This window comes from Schistocerca serialis, chromosome 9 (assembly GCF_023864345.2).
Source record: "Schistocerca serialis cubense isolate TAMUIC-IGC-003099 chromosome 9, iqSchSeri2.2, whole genome shotgun sequence".
NCBI lineage: Eukaryota > Metazoa > Arthropoda > Insecta > Orthoptera > Acrididae > Schistocerca > Schistocerca serialis.
Genome location: NC_064646.1, coordinates 212,014,370 through 212,037,377, shown reverse-complemented (window position 1 = coordinate 212,037,377; position 23,008 = coordinate 212,014,370).

The window sequence follows — 23,008 nt, the reverse complement described above, 5'->3', positions numbered from 1 at the left end:
AGATTGGAATGTTTTGTGCATTCACACCACAAAGTCAGGTTCTCTAAAATCCGGAGAAACAGTGTCAGAATTTGAACGTCGAAAGCCATTCATATGCTACGCGATACTAAGAAAGCGGTTAAACGCTGTCTAATTACGATGCAGACAAGGAGATGATATTCACGGCTAACGACTGGAAAATTATGCTGACGTAAACATCGCTTGTGACGCGCTCACTCTGCTGAGGAACATTACCGGCAGTAGCCATCCGGCTGGTAATACTCGTAACGTAAGTTTCAGCAGCGACAGTCATGGTTTCTAATAATTGTTCACGACACGGGTCGACAGCAGGCTGTCGTCTCCAATTACTATCCAATATTGCTTATCTTGGATACTATCCACGTCCTTGATGTCGTATGGGGATAATAATTTGGGCATCTCGGTATAAACAGAAACGATGTTTCCAGCACAGTTGTTCGCCATCCGTGCCGTAGAAACATATTTTCGAACTTCGTGTAGATCACTATTTAACAGTGTAGATCACTATTTAACAGACTGCAGATGTACTCTGAGATCTCAGTACGTTTAATCTGTTGTGAAATTTGTCTTGACCATGTAGATGTGCTTGAAATAATATCTGCATCCATTCAACGAATAGAAGGGCGATGGCCCACCAGAACAGCGCGGGCGCTAGACATCCATTATGCAGTTTTCGATGTGGTTCCACGCATTAAAATATTTGTCACTGAGTTATTTGTTCATTGTCGAATTTCTGCAAAGGATCGCGTATGTTTCTAGCATCAGGAAATTCCATATGGAGGCATTTACCTTTTAGTATTGTACTGCAAACCACACATCAGTTTTCATGCACAAACATTCTCCAGCATAAGTGAACCATTATCTGTAGCGAATTTGGAAATTTGTGGTAAGGTCTTACGGGACCAAATCGCTGAGATCATCGGTCCCTAAGCTTACTCACTACTTAATCTAACTTACGGGGACCACACCCTACCTATCTAACCCATGTTAATTTAGGCAAATATTTGACCCATTTCTGAAAAAACTATTTGATGCAGGACCTTAATAATTTTACTGTATGTTACATGATGCGAATAGAGTCAACTGTACTAAAATCTGCCCTTTTCCATTTTATAGCTTTTAAGAAATACTTTTTTCATTTATTAACAAAAAATATTAAGTTTTTTTTTAGAAAATATTTTTTGTAAGCTTCCTAATGGGTGAATATTAATGAATGTAGTACCAGAGGTGGCTTTTTATGTTATGCAGAGCCTCTGAAAATTTTATTCATTTATATAGGATAGTTTCTGATATAATGGGGTATATTTAATGAAAATTTTGGTTTGAGGGAATTGACTTTAAAGAAAAAACTTTTGAAATTTGTTACTTACAGTTAATTAAAACTGTCCTGATGCATATGACGGCCCTTCTTTGGCCTCTAGCTGGTATTCCAGCTTCTATTTCACCTTCCCTGATGTTTGTCTTGCTTTCTTGGCCATATATAGATGCAGACCTGTCTCCACCGGCTATCCTCATTTTATCGCAATGTTGCAGCCCAGTGATCATATTTTCACCAGGATTAATTCCCAGCTTTTTCAGTACCCAACACTTTCCAATATTACCACAACTGAATGTAATAACAGCATCATGAACTCCTAGTTTCATTGTATGCATGCCTACAAACACAGTTTTAGGGAGGCGGTTCCAAATTATGCTGTTGAAACATTCATTTGGGTTCTGTGTCTGCCATTTCCTTAGAAGGTCAGGATGAGCCAAGTCACTCAAAACAGGTTTAATTGCTGTAATAACAGCAGCAGGAAAAGAATGCTTGTGATAATAAGATTCTCCAGTTGCCTGAGCCCTATTGCATTTGCACCACGAATTTTCTCCTGATGGACACAATCCATGACATGGCTTACCATCAGTACAGGACTTATGGAAGAATATGGCCCGAACATCTCTCTTCATTGCCTCCAGAGTTTCTTTATTTCTCCTAATTGCCTGCCCATAGTATACCTGCAAGTTTTCTATTTCAGTTTTAGTTAACTGACTCTGTCTGGTTAACAATTTTCCATTTTCTATTTTTTTTTTTTTTAATTTTTTTCCTCTCATATCAACAGTTAGTTTTCTCAACCTTGTTCCCAAACGATTATGAACATGGCCTACACATTCTATTCTGGTAATAATGGCATCTCCATATGGCTTAGAGTTGACAGTGGGTGACAGAAAAGTGGGCGTGGCACATAAACACACGTGGTAGGAAAATGCTCTTTAAATGCTCGAAAAAAATTATTATGAGCAAAATCCTTTTCAGAGTACTTAAATAAAACCTTAATCTATTGAAATATGATGAAAACCGAAAATAGATTTTTTTCGACCTGAACCACGGTGTGGTTCCCTTAAACTAACTTGCGCTAAGGACAACACACACACCCTTGCCCGAGGGAGGACTCGAACCTCCGATGAAGGGAGCCGCGCGGACCGTGACAAGATGCCAGCGGTCACCATGCACAGCTTATCAGTGGCTTCTTAATTTATTGAAAACCTGAATGACTAGATTTTGCAGAACCTTTATTAAATGATTGCACAGCTTGTCGTAATTCGTTACAATGCTCATGTCACTTTGTATACGTTCCTCACACGAAGATGAATGCATGGTAACACTGCATTCGTTATTTTTAGTAACGACATTTGAAGTTTATGGTAATAACAAGGGATCATATTATTTTCTCCGTTTCAGAGAACCGTCCAGTAACAGTACCGTCTTCATTTCATATCCCATGTTTATTGTAACGAACTGTCGTACTTGCTGCACAACGCAGCGCTAGGAAAGACAACAACCTGGCTATAGTTAGTTTATTTATACAATAGACACACAAGCAAACCAAAATAGGTTCCTTCTATTCAGGAATACACCACAAAATGATTTTAAAATTTCTGTTACGGACGGTAAAAATTCTTCAGCAGATTTTGGCGCTTAATCAAGTCTAAAAACGGCAAATAAGTCATCAACTTAAAGGTTGACTTGAACACCACAGTTTCTTTACTAGGCAGTGTCCTACTAGAGTGGTATCTCTTTGCCTTCCTTCGAGTTTTGAACCAATTTACATAATCAGTTACAAATCAGGCCCAAATTTAATTCGTACTCTGGACCAGGGGACAACTCAAGACCGTCGTCATCATTGGCAACTCTTGCAATATCGGTTAAGTCTTACAAGGCGAGGCCACGACGTTCGGATCACGGATTTACTTCACATTGTGTGCACTGTTAATAGTCCATTAGGAAAACATAATGTGCAAGTAATAAGACGTACTAGTTAAGTGATTTCGAGAAAAATCACAAGAGAGGTTTTCAGCTTCAGTGATGTATCGGCGTTGAGGCCTTTAGCATGAGTTGGCGGCGATCATATAGTTAGCGTTCAAGCGATCGGAGGATCGATTCCCGCTCATGTTTTCCACTTTATGTTTTTTCAGCACTAGTCGTGTTATCTCATATATATTACATTTGAAAGATAATATGATGAAAAGGCACGTGTATTTGCATGAACTTTTATTGAATTACTAATGTTATTTGGTAATTTGCTAATTTTTACTATCATAACTATATTTACTGGGTGATCAGAAAGTCAGTATAAATTTGAAAACTGAATAAATCACGGAATAATGCAGATAGAGAGGTACAAATTGACACACATGCTTGGAATGACAAGGGGTTTTATTAGAACCAAAAAAATACGAAAGTTCAAAAAATGCCCGACAGATGGCGCTTCATCTGATCAGAATAGCAATAATTAGCATAACAAAGTAAGACAAAGCAAAGATGATGTTCTTTACAGGAAATGCTCGATATGTCCACCATCGTTCCTCAACAATAGCTGTAGTCGAGGAATAATGTTGTGAACAGCACTGTAAAGCAAGTCCGGAGTTATGGTGAGGCATTGGTGTCGGATGTTGTCTTTCAGCATCCCTAGAGATGTCGGTCGATCATGATACACTTGCGGCTTCAGGTAACCCCAAAGCCAATAATCGCACGAACTGAGGTCTGTGGACCTGGGAGGCCAAGCATGGCGAAAGTGGCAGCTGAGCACACGATCATCACCAAACGACGCTCGCAAGAGATCTTTCACGCGTCTATCAATATGGGGTGGTTCTAATAAAATCCCATGTCATTCCAAGCATGTGTGTCAATTTTAGCTCTCTATCTACATTATTCCGTGGTTTATTAAATTTTCAAATTTATACTGACTTATTGATCACCCGGTATAACTATACTCAAGTAGACGACAAACGCATAAAGTTTTCCTAAAAGTGTATGCCTGTCGTGATTTCGGAAATCCCTTATACCTGTAATCGCGTAAGCTACCAATAATTGCTTTGCACCTAAACATTTCGATCTGCAGGCACAGGTTTCAAGGACTAGGGACAGGCTTAGAAAACCTGTGTCAAACATTGATAAACAAAGATGTAAATAAAATTTTCAGTACGACTAATCGTCGGATATGCTTTCGACTTTAAAAGTTGCAGGATGATATTTTTCATACGGGCACCGAAAATATAAATTAAAACGGCATCTACTACATCGAATTAATGCTGTTTTCCCGCATGCACAAGGAATCTTCAGAGTTTTTAAGGGAGAACAGGATCGTTCACACTTTGAAAAATGTCTCTTTCTTCTGTCCATTTGGAAGCAAACCATACGTAGCGCAACATTTTCGTAAATACCGGTGCCGAAAATTGGCAATGTATAATTCAATGTATTTTAATAGCATCTTAACAAGAAGCAATTTCTTGTTTCAATCAAATATGAACAAGTCTGAAGCCGCTTGATAGGGTTTTTAACTTGTCTACAGAAACAAAAGTCACAAAATATTTGTTGTAATAATAAAAATTGGTACCCTGCCAAATAACATTGGAAATTCAATAAAAGTTCCGCAGATACACATTTCTTTTCATGATATTATCTTTCAAATGTAATATGTACGAAATATTATGATTAGTACGAAAAAAATATAAATTGAGAAAATAACTGAGCGGGATTCGATCCAGCGATCCTCTAATTACGAAACTTTAACGGTAACCAATTGACCGTCGCCAGGTAGTAATTAAACCCCCAAAGCACCGGTACATCACTGATACGTAAAGCGCCTAAATAGTACGTCTCACTACTTGGACATTATATTGTCCTAACGGACTATTAAAAGTGTACCAAATTTGAAGTTATAGGCTGCGTGCCCAACATGTACGGTTTCTCAACACTAACACCGAATGTTTTGTCTGTCCTAGCGTCGCTGTGACGGTTAATGAAATCGGCAATAACGTCATCGTCGTCGTTGCGGAATTTGGCTGAGAGTTCATGGAGAGATTCAGTAACTAGTTAATGTAGCTAAACGCTACCTGCTGGGAGGGTGCTGGAAGCCGCCAGCTTGGGACGACGCTGCTACGCCTGCACAGTATCATGTACAGTCAACTAAACAATAGGAGGTGAAAGGACGGCCACCTCAAATGCAACTTACTTGTTCGTCCAAAATATAGTGACGGAGCCCCCATGCACTGCCTCCCTAGACGGAGATCGGCTGTGTTCAGCGACTGCTCGTAATAGACGCACCCCCCCCCCCCCCCTTCGCGCATTTCCTTCAGGCGGTGGTCCCAGGCAACACAAAAGGGAAATTAATTAGCATAACCTCACCCATCCGGAGGACCCTCCAGATGGCTATTTCAAAAGCCCCTCTCACATAAAGCGAACGCAACCATACGCCGGCATTCACAGCACCGTGATAAACAACTGCTATCCTGACCGAGGGAGAGCCACAGCCCTTTAGATATCTCACCCGTCGGCCGTTCTGCGCTGGACTATTTAACGTCATCTCGACTCCTATAATAAAGCAACTGTTAAAAAAGAGAAACACAATCATTTTACATTTGACAACAACAGTTGTATGGTATCGTCAGTATTTTTAGCCGTATTGCTCTTTTATGCCGTACTTGTGTAGCGCTATGCATATAGTTGTGTAATTAGGACCGATCTACGTGATTAATTACGTAAAAATGGGTTCAAATGGCTCTGAGCACTATGGGAATTAACATCTGAGGTCATCAGTCCCACAGAACTTAGGACTACTTAAACCTAACTAACCTAAGGACATCACACACATCCATGCCGAAGGCAGGATTCGAACCTGCGACCTTAGCGGTCATGCGGCTCCAGACTGAAGCGCCTAGAACCGCTCGGTCACAACGGCCGGCTAATTACGTAATAAGGGTCGATCTTTGCGTCAGTTTTACGACCAAAACTAAGTAAAGTACACTAACCTAAACGTCTCCCATACCCGGACAGTTTCCATGTGTTAGGGGGTGTACTTGGGCTTTCCATCCAGTAGAATCAGAGTTCGAGTCCTGGAAAGGGCACAGCCATTTTTAATTTCCTGTCAATTCCAACCGCCTCTGGTGGTTTAATTGTGTTAGGAGGTTACACTTGAGCCTTGGGCCCAGGAGGACCAGAGTTCGAGTCCCAGAAAGGATACCGGAAATTTAATTTCCTGCCAAAATTCGAAATTCCCGCCAATGGGATAGGTTGCTGGGAGTGGGGATGGGGAAGGGGAAGGAGGAGGATGGAACTGGAGCACACGTGCAGCTGAGAAAACACGTGACGTTATCTGGGGGTGGGGGTGGGCGTGGTCGGAGGGTGGGGGATGATTAATCGATCAATTTAATTAATTTGGATAACGATGTTATAACAAAAGTGGAGTGACAACCCCACTGTACTACTACTGTTATCGGAACTGGATGGAGCGTCACCATTCTAAAAAAAACCTTGTGCACACACACACACACACACACACACACACACACACACACACACACACACACAGTGAGCTATCCAGGTAGGAACCTATGATGTGTAGTGCACAACTGGCCCATTTAAGGACACCCTACAGTTCTCAACCCTGTGGTGCACCTCAGGAGGCCACGATCAGTTCTGGGGATATTGAAGAAGAATATGATCTTCGTTGAAAAACCGTACGTATTATTGGTCTCCATAACCTTCACTGCCAGTCTCTGGAAAGATACAAGTATGACACAGGGGCCAGACGACAAACATCGTGTGTCCCAATGTGTGCCACAATCTTTGTTTTTGCACCCTGTTCCCTCAGTAGCTACTGGAATAGCCTCGTTAACGTGTGGAATGAGCCCCCTAGGCATCCTTGTTACCATTTTCCTACGGTATTAATGGACCCCTATCCTTTTCCTTTGCTTCCTCTTGAAACATGATAAAGAAGGTTTCCAGACAGCTAAAGTTAGCCTCACTGTTTCAGTTTCAATTTCAGTGCAAAACAGCACCCCGAACTTGTTGTTTGGGGGTCGGGTGTAACACTCTTGAGTTCTACATGGTTCCTGTTTCCCTTGTACAGGACGTCTAGCCCTACAACTGACAGGCCACTCATTGTCAAATAGACGAGGAGTGGGAGATCCTTTACTTCCTATGGGGGAATCAGGATACACAGGAGAGGATGGTACTTGAGGTGCCTTTGATATCTACGGTACACGACTCTCGGAAGCTCTCCCAGCACATCCATTCACAGCAGCTTCCAATTGTCTGACAGTAGTCAGGGTGATTTCTACTCTAGTATGGCCCGCATGAATGTTTTGTAAGCATTTTCTTTTGTAGACGGGCTATTTTCCCAGTATCCTACCAATGAGCCCCAGTCTGTCACCTGCTTCACCTATGACTGAGCCTGAGTCTCTACAAATTGTTACACTCAGGTATTTGCACGATTTTAGTGATTCAAATTATGAATTAAGGATATTTTATTCATAAAACAATACGTTTTCGCTGTTTGTCAAAGGAACAATTTTTAATTTATGAACATGAAAAGAAAGTTTCCAATCTTAACGCTACTTTGAAAGCTTATCAAGATCTGCCTAAATATTAGTGTAGCTTTCCTCAGACAGAAACTCATTATTGATAACTGCACCATCTGCAAAACATCTGACGTTAGTTATAATATTTTTTGACCATTCATTAATACACAACGTGAACATCAAAGTTTCCAATTCTCTTCGCTGGTCCCAGTTGAGGCTACATCTTCGTGTGTCGATGGCTCTCCATCCATGTTACGTGAAGTGCTAACAAATCCTCATTCAACTCTCAAATTTCGTTTGATATCCTAATTTGATTGTCATTTCGTTTGTAAGGGTTAATAAGGTACAATGTCCTATGCTTTTTGGAAGTCAAAAAATACGAGGCATGACGGCTTAATTTGAAAACTGTCCCAGTTAGACATTCCAGGAGACTTGATCAGCATGATTTACTCATTCCTACCGCGGAGACAGTACTCCGTTAGGTGCAGCAAGCATGTCACTACTATGAGGAATGTTATGGCCGGGGTCCCATACTGGGCGGTTCTGCGCCCCTTACTTCACACCCTCTGTACCAAATATGTACCGGCCGGCCACGGCGGCCGAGCGGTTCTAGGCGCTTCAGTCCGGAACCGCGCGACTGCTACGGTCACACGTTCGAATTCGGCCTCGGGCATGGATGTGTGTGATATCTTAGGTTAGTTAGGTTTAAGTTCAAAAATGGTTCTGAGCACTATGGGACTTAACATCTGTGGTCATCAGTCCCCTAGAACTTAGATCTACTTAAAGTTAGGTTTAAGTAGGTAGTTCTAGGGGACTGGTGACCTCAGATGTTAAGTCCCATAGTGCTCAGAGCTATTTGAACCATTTTTGAACTATGTGCCAAAACCGGCAGGTGATGAAATTGCCTTCTACACAGACGACACGTTGCTGTGTAAAAGCAGCGGCAACCTAAACTTCATAGCCCAAAAACTGCAGCAACGTATTGACGCTATCACCTGATAATGCAATATCTGGAAAGCAAAGCTAAACCCAGAAAAGAGTGTCGCAGTCATGTTAATGAATAAGATAACGCCCCCCATATAGACAAATCTCTATTGCCGGCAGACTGTTGAACTGGAATTGCTCGGCGATGTATCTTGCGTTACAGTTCGACAGTCACCTGATGTTCACAAAACAGATTAACAGTGCGAGAAACAAGGTTGCGCTGCTCTCCGCCAACTGCATCCGCCCCTAAAGGGTGTAGGGATTATCGATAGACACAAAGCTAAGGTTGCACAGAATTATCATCCTGTGCACGGTTCTGTACGGATCAAGGGTATGGCTCATGACAGCGAGTACGCACCTAAGCAAACTGCAGTCTCTCCGAAACACAGTTCTTCGTACCAACGCAAACGCTGACCGCTACATGCCAAACACACATATTAGCGACGCACTAGGCAAACCATCCATCTTCATACATAAAGACCTGGTTTTAGATTGGTGGCTCTCCACCCAGTTCAGAGAAGCTCTAACAAGGAGAGGACGCCTGCACATCGCCGAATTCGTCCAAACTCATAGTACATGTAGGGTGTGGTGAGACATGAAAGTGCCCCAAGTGAGAACTTCAGATGGCCAAACGCTTAGGAAATATAAGGAATTTTGATTCTGGTCTATCACCATGTGCACCTTATCAATTGTACCTGTGAGGATGTGATTAGGAGCTGGTGTTCGGATCAGCGGTAAGGAAACGGATTCATAGTGGAAGGCTCGCAGGTTCGACTCCGCCCAGCGGCAAATATGTTTGTGCTCCTTGGCAAAGCGTATTCTACTGACGTCACAATTAACCGCAACATAATATAAGTTATTTTGTATTTCTATGTGCTCAGCATCTACACGTTCCCGTGTACGCGTTATCTACAATCCCTTTTTAAATATTTCATCCTATGCCTACACTTTTTGTGCTTTTATAAATTAATGAAATAACCCATATTTTGTAGCGGTTAATTGTGATATCAGTAGTGTACACATTGCCAAGGGACACAAAAATGTTTGCTACCAGGAGGAGTCGAACCTACGACCTTCCACCGAGCGAGGTGGCGCAGTGGTTAGCACACTGGACTCGCATTCGGGAGGACGACGGTTCAATCCCGTCTCCAGCCATCCTGATTTAGGTTTTCCGTGATTTCCCTAAATCGTTTCAGGCAAATGCCGGGATGGTTCCTTTGAAAGGGCACGGCCGATTTCCTTCTCCATCCTTCCCTAACCCGAGCTTGCGCTCCGTCTCTAATGACCTCGTTGTCGACGGGACGTTAAAAAACACTAACCTAACCTAACCTACGACCTTTTCAATGCAAATCCGATTTCTTACTCTTGAGCCAAACACCGCTTCTTAGACATGGTTTCACAGGGACAAAAGGTAAGGTGCACATGGTGATAGACCAGTATCAAAATTCCTTTTATTTCCTAAACGCTTGGCCATTTGGAGTTTCCACTTGGGGCACTTACTTGTCTCACCACGCCCTACATGTACCAATAAGTGCTATCGACAGGGGATTTCAAATTGATTCCATATTTTTAGATTTCCAGAAGACTTTCGACACCGTTCCTCATAAGCGTCTTCTAACCAAACTGCGTGCCTACGGAGTATCGCCTCAGTTTTGCGACTGGATTCGTGATTTCCTGTCAGAAAGGTCACAGTAGTAATAGACGGAAAGTCATCGAGTAAAACAGAAGTAATATCCGGCGTTCCCCAAGGAAGTGTTATAGGCCCTCTATTGTTCCTGATCAATATTAACGACATAGGAGTCAATCTGAGTACCCGTCTTAGACTGTTTGCAGATGATGCTATCATTTACCGTCTTGTAAAGTCATCAGATGATCAAAACGACTAGCAAAATGATTTAGATAATATATCTGTATGGTGCGAAAAGTGGCAATTGGCCCTGAATAAGGAAAAGTGTGAAGTTATTCACATGAGTACTAAAAGAAATCAACTAAATTACGCGATAAGTCACACAAATCTGAAGGCTGTAAATTCAGCTAATTACTTAGGTATTACAATTAGAAATAACCTAAATTGGAACGATCACATTGATAATATTGAGGGTAGAGCAAACTAAAGACTGCGATTCATTGGCAGAACACTTAGAAGGTGCAACAGGTCTACTAAAGAGTACTGGAGTACTGCTGTGCGGTGTGGGATCCGCATCATGTGGGACTGACGGATGACATCGAAAAAGTACAAAGAAGGGCAGCTTGTTTTGTATTATCGCGAAATAGGGGAGATAGTGTCACAAACGTGATACGTGAATTGGAGTGGCAATCATTAAAACAAAGGCGTTTTCCGTTGCGGCGGGATCTTCTCATGAAATTTCAATCACCAGTTTTCTTCTCCGATTGCGAAAACATTCTGTTGGCACCACCTACATAGGGAGAAATGATCATCACGATAAAATAAGAGAAATCAGGGCTCGCACAGAAAAATTTAAGTGCTCGTTTTCCCCGTGTGCCGTTCGAGAGTGGAACGGTAGAGAGACAGCTTGAAGGTGGTTCATTGAACCCTCTGCCAGGCACTTTATTGTGAATAGCAGAGTAATCACGTAGATGTAGAAATTTAAACGTATTCGGCGATGACGAGTAGGCGTCCTCTCCTTGTAAGAGCTACAAACAGGGCTGACGTAGTCGTTGGCGTCAGTATGCACACAGTGATCAGAGACCATGATGAAATCACAGCGCCTTTGGTTACTAAAGTTAATAAATCAATCAAGAAGGCTTGGTGAGTATTTCTGCTTGAAACAGAAGATAGACAGTTGTTAGCATACCACTTAAACACTGAATCACGTCATTTAGTTCCAGTAAGATGGACGAAGAGGAATTATAGTCAAAATTTAAACGTATTGTGAACGAACGCTGGAGAAGGATGTGCCGAGTAAGTGGACTAAGGACAAAAAAAGACCCACGTGGTTTAACAACGAAATTCGGAAAATGCTGAGTAAGGAAAGGATGTTTCACTCTCGCTCTAGATGAGGACGCGCAAATGACGACAGGCGAAAGTTTATAGAAATTCGTGCACCAATAAAAAGATCGATGAGCGAAATTTAAAACTACCATCGTCATACCTTAGCAACAGATCTGGCTGGGAACGCGAGAAAATTCGGATTCAACGTTAAATCGCTAATTGGGACTCGTTGACCACTCTGATGTGGCAGAAGAAAACAGCAATAGTAAAGCCAAAGTTTTAAACTTCGCGTTTAAGAAATCGTTCACACAAGAGAAAATAATTTAGAAAGCAACGCTCATGCAAAACTCGGCTTGATCTTTTCTCACATGTGATCCTGCGAACCATGGATGAAGGGCAACAGGCGGGTTCCATTTGACACGGTGCTACACTGCAGACTGTTAACGAAGGTGCAATCACAGGGAATAGGTTCCCAGGCATGTGAGTGGCTCGAAGGCTCTTAAGTAACAGAACCCAGTGTGGTGTCCTCGACAGCGAGTATAAGACGAGGGTTTCTCAGGAGTGTCCCAGGGAAGAGCGATAGGATCACTGTTACTCTCTATATAGGTAAATGAGCTGGTGGACAGGGTAAGCAGCTATCTGCGGCTGTTTGCTGATGACGCTGTGGTGTGTGGAAATGTGTCGTCATTGAGTGACTGCAGGAGGATACAATATGACTAAGACAAAATTGCTAGTTGACGTGATGAATGGCAGCTAGCTATGAACATAGGAAAATGTGAGGTAACGAAGCTAAGTAGGGAAAACAAACCCATAATGTTCGAATACAGTATTAGTAGCGCGCTGCTCGACACAGTCACGTCGTTTAAATATCTAGGCGTAACGTTGCACAGCAAAATGGAATGGAATGAGCATGTAAGGGCTGTACTAGGGAATGCGAATGGTCGACTTCGGTTTATTGGGAAAATTTTAGGAACGTGTGGTTCGTCTGTAAAAGAGACAATATGCTGAACACCAAAAATGTTCAAATGTGTGTGAAATCTTATGGGACTTAACTGCTAAGGCCATCAATCCCTAAGCTTACACACTAGTTAACCTGAATTATCCTAAGGACAAACACACACAACCATGCCCGAGGGAGGACTCGAACCTCCGCCGGGAGTAGCCGTACAGTCCATGACTGTGTCGGACACCAGTGCGATCCACTGTTGAGAAGCTATTCACAAGCGGGCTGCTTGATTTGTTACCAGTAGGTTCGAACAACACGCAGGTGTTACAGAGATGCTTCGGGAACTCAAATGGGAATCGCTGGAGGGAAGGCGACGTTCTTTCCGATGAGCACTATTGAGAAAATTTAAAGACCCGGCATTTGAGGCTGATTGCAGAGCGATTCTATTACCCCCAACGTGTATTTCGTGAGATCAGAGAGATAAGAGCTCATACGGAGACAAATAGATAGTCGTTCTGCCCTCGCTCTGTTTGCGAGTGGAACAGGGGAGGAAATGTCTAGTAGCGGTACAGGGTACCCTCCGCCACGCACCCTACGGTTGCTTGCGGATATTTATGTAGATGTAGATGTAGAGACTCGTCTCATACCTTTACGAGAATGTCTGAAATTAATGATTTCACTGCTGTTGTGCAGTGTGACGCTTCACTCCACTGTTATTAGAATAAATGGTAGGAATCGCGGGGTGTGTGCGCAGTAGCGAGCTGCAACGCTGACGTCACGCCGACTCTACTACCTCGTACTGTCAGTAGTAGAGATGAGTCGTTCGCGAACTAACGAGTCCAAAGGAACGGTTCACCAAGATGAACGGAACGAGCGAGGAACGAATTCTAAGGAACGGTGTTTCATAGTTTACTTCGGTCGATGCTTTCTACTTATAGTTCCCGGGAACGCGAAACGGTCGGACTCGTTCCAGCCTCGGTCCCGTTCCCCTCTGTCTCGGTCCCGGTCTCGGTCTCGGTCGGCCGGACTCGTCCTTCTTCGCGTGGCCACTCGTCGCAGTTCCACTGTCGACTGGTCACAGTTCAGTATCGAGTTGTTCGCTTCGTTCGCTGAGCACGCCCATTCTAAATCTGTTTCAAACCTTTTTTGAACTCTGAACTTCCGGTTCTTTTCGTATTCTATTCAGCGTCCACGACCGGTAATTAAAATGTGTTTTACAATTGCGTAAATTACATAAAAATGGTTCAAATGGCTCTGAGCACTATGGGACTTAACAGCTGTGGTCATCAGTCCCTTAGAACTTAGCAATACTGAAACCTAACTAACCTAAGGACATCACACACATCCATGCCCAAGGCAGGATTCGAACCTACGACCGGAGCGGTCGCGTGGTTCCAGACTGAAGCGCCTAGAGCCGCTCGGCCACTCCGGCCGGCGAATTACATAAAAATTACGTGGTATGTAACACATACATGTTCTCAGGTAACAAATCGGCATATCAGCATACTTCACTATTTCGATAAACAGCAGAAGAAATATTCGCAAAAAGGCAAGATTTTTTTTTTTATTACACATGCAAAGGAAGTCGGCACGGCACACACGAGTGGCCATTTTCCGTCTCCTTTTGATCTAAGGTAAAAGGGCATGTTCATTGTTATGGAAGGTAGACCGACTTACAAACTGAGTGAAGCCCGCGCTTCGTAATCGAGTGTATGGTGCCAAAGAGAATATAACTTCTACGATATTATTTCAGTGGTACAGGGTGGCTCACTAAAATTCGGCCCCGAGTACTAGATTACTCATTGACGCCCACCAGTCGTCATCTATTGTTTCGAAGTTGTTGATTGCATTAACTTATTTGGTCTTTCTTCACTGCCTAATTATTACATGTTTATCTAGTCTGCTCGTAGCGGTCAACAAATCGTGCGTAATTGGCGAGCAGTCCGTACTCGGGGCCGGTTTTTTGTGCGCCAACTTGTATTATTTCACTGCGATAAGCCACATAACGCTATAGTAGGCTAAACGAGAGGTTTTGCAGAATCACGAAAATTACAAGTGTGTGAGAATTCTATTATGAATAAAAATTCCGTACTTCAGGGAGGAGGCAAGTTCCCCTCTAGGTGCCTTCCATCTTCAGTCAGCGATGCTACTAATTTTCAGTTTTTCATAAGAACCATATACCAAGCACCAATGAACGGTGAACGAGTAAAAATGAACGGTTCCCAAAAAAGAGCGATCACCAGTGAACTAGTTACCAAGGATGAACGAGTTTGCCCAACTCAAGTCAAAAGCGCGTCGCTGTCACAACCTATTGTGTCCTGATTGCATTTTTGAGTGAGTACAAGGTTGTTAAGTGGATGTGACTGCTTGCAGAGATTGTCCTGCGACCGTGTAATCACACAGCAATTTTTCTTCCTGTTCATTTACGCGCAGTACGTCACATCTGATTATGTTTAGGGTCAATTGCCAATCCCTACACCAAGCTTCAAGCCTCCGCAGGTCTTCCCGTATTTCGCTGCAGTTTTCTAGGGTTACAGCTTCTCTGTGTATAATAGATTTATCTGTGATTGACGATTAACCGCAGAGCTACGCTACAGTTAACAGTGCAAAAGAAAGCTTCAAGAATGGAATTAAAATTCAACGTGAAAGGATATCAGTGATTCGTATCCTCAGTGAAAGTGAAGAAAATTACAGGATCCGCTGAATGGAATGAAAGCCCTCGTGAGTACAGAATATGGCCTAAGAGTAAATCGAAGAAAGGCGAAAGTAATTAGCAGTAGCAGAAATGAGAACAGCGAGAAACTTAACATTAAGACTGGTGATCACGAAATAGATGAAGTTAAGGAATTCTGCCATCTAGGCAGTAAAATAACCCAAGACGGACTGAGCAAGAAGGACATATAAAGCAGACTAGCGCTGGCAAAAAGTGCGATCCTGGCAAAGAGAAGTCTTCTGGCATCAAACTTAGCTTTTAATTTGAGGAATAAATTTCCGAGAATGTACCTTTGGAGCACAGCGTTGTATGATTGTGAAACGTGGACTATGGGAAAACCGGTAAGAGAATCCAAATATTTGAGATGTGGTACTTCAGAAGATCGCTAAAAATTAGATGACCTAATAAGGTAAGGAATGGGGAGATTCTCCAGAGTATCGGCTACGAAAGGAATGTATGGAAAACACTGATAAGAAGAACGGACAGGATGGTATGACTTCTGTTAATACATCTCGGAATAACTTGCATGGCATTAGAGGGGACTGTAGAGCGTAAAAACTGTGGAGGAAGACAGAGATTGGAATACATCCAGCAAATAATTGAGGACGTAGATTGCATGTGTTACTGTGAGATGAAGAGGTTGACACAGAAGCGGAATTCGTAGCGAATCGTATCAAATCTCCCAGAAGACTGATGACTCAAAAAAAAAAAAAAAAAGAAAAAACTTGAGGGTGAGGGTTTGTGAGAGTATTTCTTGATTTCCGAAAAGAAGTACGATCATATGGCGTATCAAGCGAAATATATGACTGGACTGAGGACTTTTTGGTAGGGAGGACGCAGCACGTTATCTTGGATGGAGACTCATCATCAGATGTAGAAGTAGCTTCGTGTGCGCCCTAGGGAAGTGTGTTGGAACCCTTGCTCTTCACGTTGTATATTACAGATCTTGCGGGAAACATTAATAGTAACCCCAGTGTTTTGTATGTGACGCGTTTATCTACACTCCTGGAAATTGAAATAAGAACACCGTGAATTCGTTGTCCCAGGAAGGGGAAACTTTATTGACACATTCCTGGGGTCAGATACATCACATGATCACACCGACAGAACCACAGGCACATAGACACAGGCAACAGAGCATGCACAATGTCGGCACTAGTACAGTGTATATCCACCTTTCGCAGCAATGCAGGCTGCTATTCTCCCATGGAGACGATCGTAGAGATGCTGGATGTAGTCCTGTGGAACGGCTTGCCATGCCATTTCCACCTGGCGCCTCAGTTGGACAAGCGTTCGTGCTGGACGTGCAGACCGCGTGAGACGACGCTTCATCCAGTCCCAAACATGCTCAATGGGGGACAGATCCGGAGATCTTGCTGGCCAGGGTAGTTGACTTACACCTTCTAGAGCACGTTGGGTGGCACGGGATACATGCGGACGTGCATTGTCCTGTTGGAACAGCAAGTTCCCTTGCCGGTCTAGAAATGGTAGAACGATGGGTTCGATGACGGTTTGGATGTACCGTGCACTATTCAGTGTCCCCTCGACGGTCACCAGTGGTGTACGGCCAGTGTAGGAGATCGCTCCCCACACCATGATGCCGGGTGTTGGCCCTGTGTGCCTCGGTCGTATGCAGTCCTGATTGTGGCGCTCACCTGCACGGCGCCAAACACGCATACGACCATCATTGGCACCAAGGCAGAAGCGACTCTCATCGCTGAAGACGACACGTCTCCATTCGTCCCTCCATTCATGCCTGTCGCAACACCACTGGAGGCGGGCTGCACGATGTTGGGGCGTGAGCGGAAGACGGCCTAACGGTGTGCGGGACCGTAGCCCAGCTTCATGGAGACGGTTGCGAATGGTCCTCGCCGATACCCCAGGAGCAACAGTGTCCCTAATTTGCTGGGAAGTGGCGGTGCGGTCCCCTACGGCACTGTGTAGGATCCTACGGTCTTGGCGTGCATCCGTGCGTCGCTGCGGTCCGGTCCCAAGTCGACCGGCACGTGCGCCTTCCGCCGACCACTGGTGACAACATCGATGTACTGTGGAGACCTCACGCCCCACGTGTTGAGCAATTCGGCGGTACGTCCACCCGGCCTCCCGCATGCCCACTATACGCCCTCGCTCAAAGTCCGTCAACTGCACATACGGTTCACGTCCACGCTGTCGCGGCATGCTACCAGTGTTAAAGACTGCGATGGAGCTCCGTATGCCACGGCAAACTGGCTGACACTGACGGCGGCGGTGCACAAATGCTGCGCAGCTAGCGCCATTCGACGGCCAACACCGCGGTTCCTGGTGTGTCCGCCATGCCGTGCGTGTGGTCATTACTTGTACAGCCCTCTCGCAGTGTCCGGAGCAAGTATGGTGGGTCTGACACACCGGTGTCAATGTGTTCTTTTTTCCATTTCCAGGAGTGTATAATGAAGTACTGCGTGAAAAAGGCTGCATAAATATTCAGTCTGGACTTGGTAAGACTCCAGAGTGGTGTAAAAATAGGCAACCAACTTAAATGTTCAGAAATGTAAAATTATGCACTTCAAAAAACGAAAAGCTGTAGTATCCTATGACTATAATATCACAAAATCACAGCTGGAATCGGCCAACTCATACAAATAGCTGAGTGTAATACTTTGTAGGGATATGAAACGGAATGATCGCATTGGCTAAGTCGTGGGTAAGGCTGGTTGTAGACTTCAGTTTATTGGTAGAATGCTGGGGAAGTGCAATCAGGCTACAAAGGAGATAGCTTAAAAATCACTCGTGTGACCCGTTCTAAAATATTGCTAAAGTTTGTGGGCCCAACCAAAGAGGACTAACAGGGAACATTGAACGTATACAGAGAAGGATGTGACCACTCGTACCACCCTTCTCTGTAGTGGTCACATGTTCGTTTGACCAGTGGGAGTGTATCACAGAGATGCTGACGAAACTGGACGTGCAGGCTCTTGAAGATATACGTAAACTATCCTGAGAAGATCTACTAACAAAGTTTCAAGAACTGGCTTAAAATGATGACTCTATATACTACATGATGACTCTACATACTACAACCCCCTACGTATCATTCGCATAGGGATCGTGAGAATAAGATTAGAATAACAACAGCACTCGCAGAGACATTCAAACAATTATTCTTCGTGTGCTGTATACGTTAATGGGACGGAAAAAAATATAGGTGTAATGTACGTTTTGATTTTTTTAGTGAAAAATGATGCGACTGCGAGTTGTACTAAGTACTACAGATTACGAAAAAAGAATCAAGTTTCATGTATCTCCTAAGAACAATGAGACGAAACAGAATTGAATAAATGCCTGTAAACATCTCTATTCGTTTTTAGTTGCTAATGATTGTGTGGTACTCAATAGAAATTGCTGATTCCACTTCTTGTTGTTGTTGTCTACAGTCCTGAGACTGGTTTGATGCAGCTCTCCATGCTACTCTATCCTGTGCAAGCTTCTTCATCTCCCAGTACTTACTGCAACCTACATCCTTCTGAATCTGCTTAGTGTATTCATCTCTTGGTCTCCCTCTACGATTTTTACCCTCCACGCTGCCCTCCAATGCTAAATTTGTGATCCCTTGATGCCTCAGAACATGTCCAACCAACCGGTCCCTTCTTCTTGTCAAGTTCTGCCACAAACTCCTCTTCTCCCCAATTCTATTCAATACCTCCTCATTAGTTATGTGATCTACCCATCTAATCTTCAGCATCCTTCTGTAGCACCACATTTCAAAAGCTTCTATTCTCTTCTTGTCCAGACTATTTATCGTCCATGTTTCACTTCCATACATCGCTACACTCCATACAAATACTTTCAGAAATGACTTCCTCACACTTAAATCAATACTCGATGTTAACAAATTTCTCTTCTTCAGAAATGCTTTCCTTGCCATTGCCAATCTACATTTTATATCATCTCTACTTAGACCATCATCAGTTATTTTCTCCCCAAATAGCAAAACTACTTTACTACTTTAAGCGTCTCATTTCCTAATCTAATTCCCTCGGCATCACCCGAGTTAATTCGACTACATTCCATTATCCTCGTTTTGCTTTTGTTGATGTTCATCTTATATCCTCCTTTCAAGACACTGTCCATTCCGTTCAACAGCTCTTCCAAGTCCTTTGCTGTCTCTGACAGAATTACAATATCATCAGCGAACCTCAATGTTTTTATTTCTTCTCCATGGACTTTAATACCTACTCCGAATTTTTCTTTTGTTTCCTTTACTGCTTGCTCAATATACAGATTGAATAACATCGGGGAGAGGCTACAACCCTGTCTCACTCCCTTCCCAACCACTGCTTCCCTTTCGCGTTCTTCGACTCTTATAACTGCCACCTGGTTTCTGTATAAATTGTAAATAGCCTTCGCTCCGTGTGTTTTACCCCTGCCACCTTTAGAATTTGAAAGAGAGTATTCCAGTCAACATTGTCAAAAGCTTTCTCTAAGTCTACAAATGCTAGAAATGTAGGTTTGCCTTCCCTTAATCTATTTTCTAAGATAAGTCGTAGGGGCAGTATTGCCTCACGTGTTCCAACATTTCTGCGGAATCCAAACTGATCTTCCCCGAGGTCGGCTTCTACCAGTTGTTCCATTCATCTGTAAAGATTTCGCGTTAGTATTTTGCAGCAGTGATTTATTAAACTCATAGTTCGGTTATTTTCACATCTGTCAACACCTACTTTCTTTGGGATTGAAATTATTATATTCTTCTTGAAGTCTGAGGGTATTTCGCCTGTCTCGTACATCTTGCTCACCAGATGGTAGAGTTTTGTCAGGACTGGCTCTTCCAAGGCCGTCAGTAGTTCTAATGGAATGTTGTCTACTCCCGGGGCCTTGTTTCAACTCAGGTCTTTCAGTGCTCTGTCAAACTCTTCACGCAGTATCGTATCTCCCATTTCATCTTCATCTAAATCCTCTTCCATTTCCATAATACTGTCCTCAAGTACATCGCCCTTGTATAGACCCTCTATATACTCCTTCCACCTTTCTGCTTTCCCTTCTTTGCTTAGAACTGGGTTTCCATCTGAGCTCTTGATATTCATACAAGTGGTTCTCTGTTCTCCAAAGGTCTCTTTAATTTTCCTGTAGGCAGTATCTATCTTACCCCTAGTGAGATAAGCCTCTACATCCTTACATTTGTCCTCTAGCCATCCCTGCTTAGCCATTTTGCACTTCCTGTCGATCTCATTTTTGAGATGTTTGTATTCCTTTTTGCCTGCTTCATTTACTGCATTTTTATATTTTCTCCTTTCATCAATTAAATTCAATATTTCTTCTGTTACCCAAGGATTTCTAGCAGCCCTCGTCTTCTTACCTACTTGATCCTCTGCTGCCTTCACTACTTCATCCCTCAGAGCTACCCATTCTTCTTCTACTGTATTTCTTTCCCCAATTCCTGTCAATTGTTCCCTTACGCTCTCCCTGAAACTCTGTACAACCTATGGTTCTTTCAGTTTCTCCAGGTCCCATCTCCTTAAATTCCCACCTTCTTGCAGTTTCTTTAGTTTTAATCTACAGTTCATAATCAATAGATTGTGGTCAGAGTCCACATCACCCCCTGGAAATGTCTTACAATTTAAAACCTGGTTCCAAAATCTCTGTCTTACCATTATATAATCTATCTAATACCTTCTAGTATCTCCCGGATTCTTCCATGTATACAACCTCCTTTTATGATTCTTGAATCAAGTGTTAGCTATGATTAAGTTATGCTGTGTGAAAAATTCTACCAGACGGCTTCCTCTTTCATTTCTCTCCCCCAATCCATATTCACCCACTATGTTTCCTTCTCTCCCTTTTCCTACTGTCGAATTCCAGTCTCCCTTCACTACCTGAATAATTTCATTTATCTTATCATCCATTTCATCAATTTCTTCATCATCTGCAGAGCTAGTTGGCATATAAACTTGTACTACTGTAGCTTCGTGTCTATCGTGGCCACAATAATGCGTTCACTATGCTGTTTGTAGTAGCTTACCCGCACTCCTATTTTTTTATTCATTATTAAACCTACTTCTGCATTACCCCTACTTGATTTTGTATTTATAACCCTGTATTCACCTGACCAAAAGTCTTGTTCCTCCTGCCACCGAACTTCACTAATTCCCACTATATCTAACTTCAACCTATCCATTTCCCTTTTTAAATTTTCTAACCTACCTTTCGACTTAGGAAATTATTAATACATTAAGCGAGCTACATGAATTACACACATAAAGCTCAATACACGGAACAAAAAATAAATAAATAAATAAATCATCGCGTCCGTAATTGCCCATAGCAACACAAAAGATATTTACACACCAGGGAGGCACTGAATCTAAAATCCCCAAATTAATTAAAAATATTCTTTATTTACTTATTATTGTAGATAAATATTCCCTATGTGTACTTTTATTTTAATTATTGGTTTTAGTTGCTTTAACTTAGTTCCTTATTTCCTTTTATCTTTACTCTCCTGAAAACCTGGAAGACATAAATATTTCGTTTTAAATAGGGGAGCTGGAGATGTATTCCGCAGCGGCGATCTCGCGGAAATTCCTCGTCGTTATCTACTCCACCTGAAATCTGTAAAACCTTTACTCTCTACGCAGATCGTTCGGCACAACTGTGAGCTATGTTGTTTGATGAGTCTGGATGATAGGTCCAACAATTTAGCAAGTTAAAGTTTATTAATTCGGAGATAATCTCTCGACAAATTCTGACCTTGGAAAACGCAGGTTCACACCATCGTTTCAAACTTCACCTCCGAGCCATCTAAGACTCGTAATGTCTGTACCGTGATAATTAACTAATTTCGGTATGGAGATATACACACCTTGAATACTTGATGTTAGTTATTGGATTTTGTTTTTTTGCAAAAAGATATTTGAACATTTACTATATACCCTTATGGCGTCTCACAACAATACAATCTCTCTCCTCCTCTCACACGTTCGGTAAGACACAGAGATGCGTTCGTAGCACGGAACGTCCGATTCTCGCAGTAGAGACGCATGTCAACACACACACACACACACACACACACACACACACACACACACACATATATATATATATATATATATATATATATATATATATATATATTTCCCGACGTCGTTTTAAATTAATTACGAACCGGTTTCCAATGTCGACCTGCCTACCAAGATTTCGTTTCGTTGACGATTTCGCGGTTAGAGATGCTTCGTATTGCTACTGCATTAGCAAAATTTTCTGCAATAGCACTTATTGGTTGTTGTATAGCATTTTTTGTTGCTCGCGTGCTGCTTCACGTTTATTCATTTATATTTCAGCAATTTTTTAGTCCAGTATTCATTTTGTAACAGTGACGTTAACAGCTTGTGTTAAGACAGTTGTTTTGCATTTTTTGTCATGTGCTTTATTACTACAACGACAATGAAAACTAGAGCACAGGTAGGAATGGACAAGACAGTAGAGGTAGCTTCAAACGAAGTTTCGGAGAATTTGAGACATGGTGTAGAAAATTCTTCTCAGAATAATGAACTCCGCGAACTTTCAAACAATACTGTGAGTAATC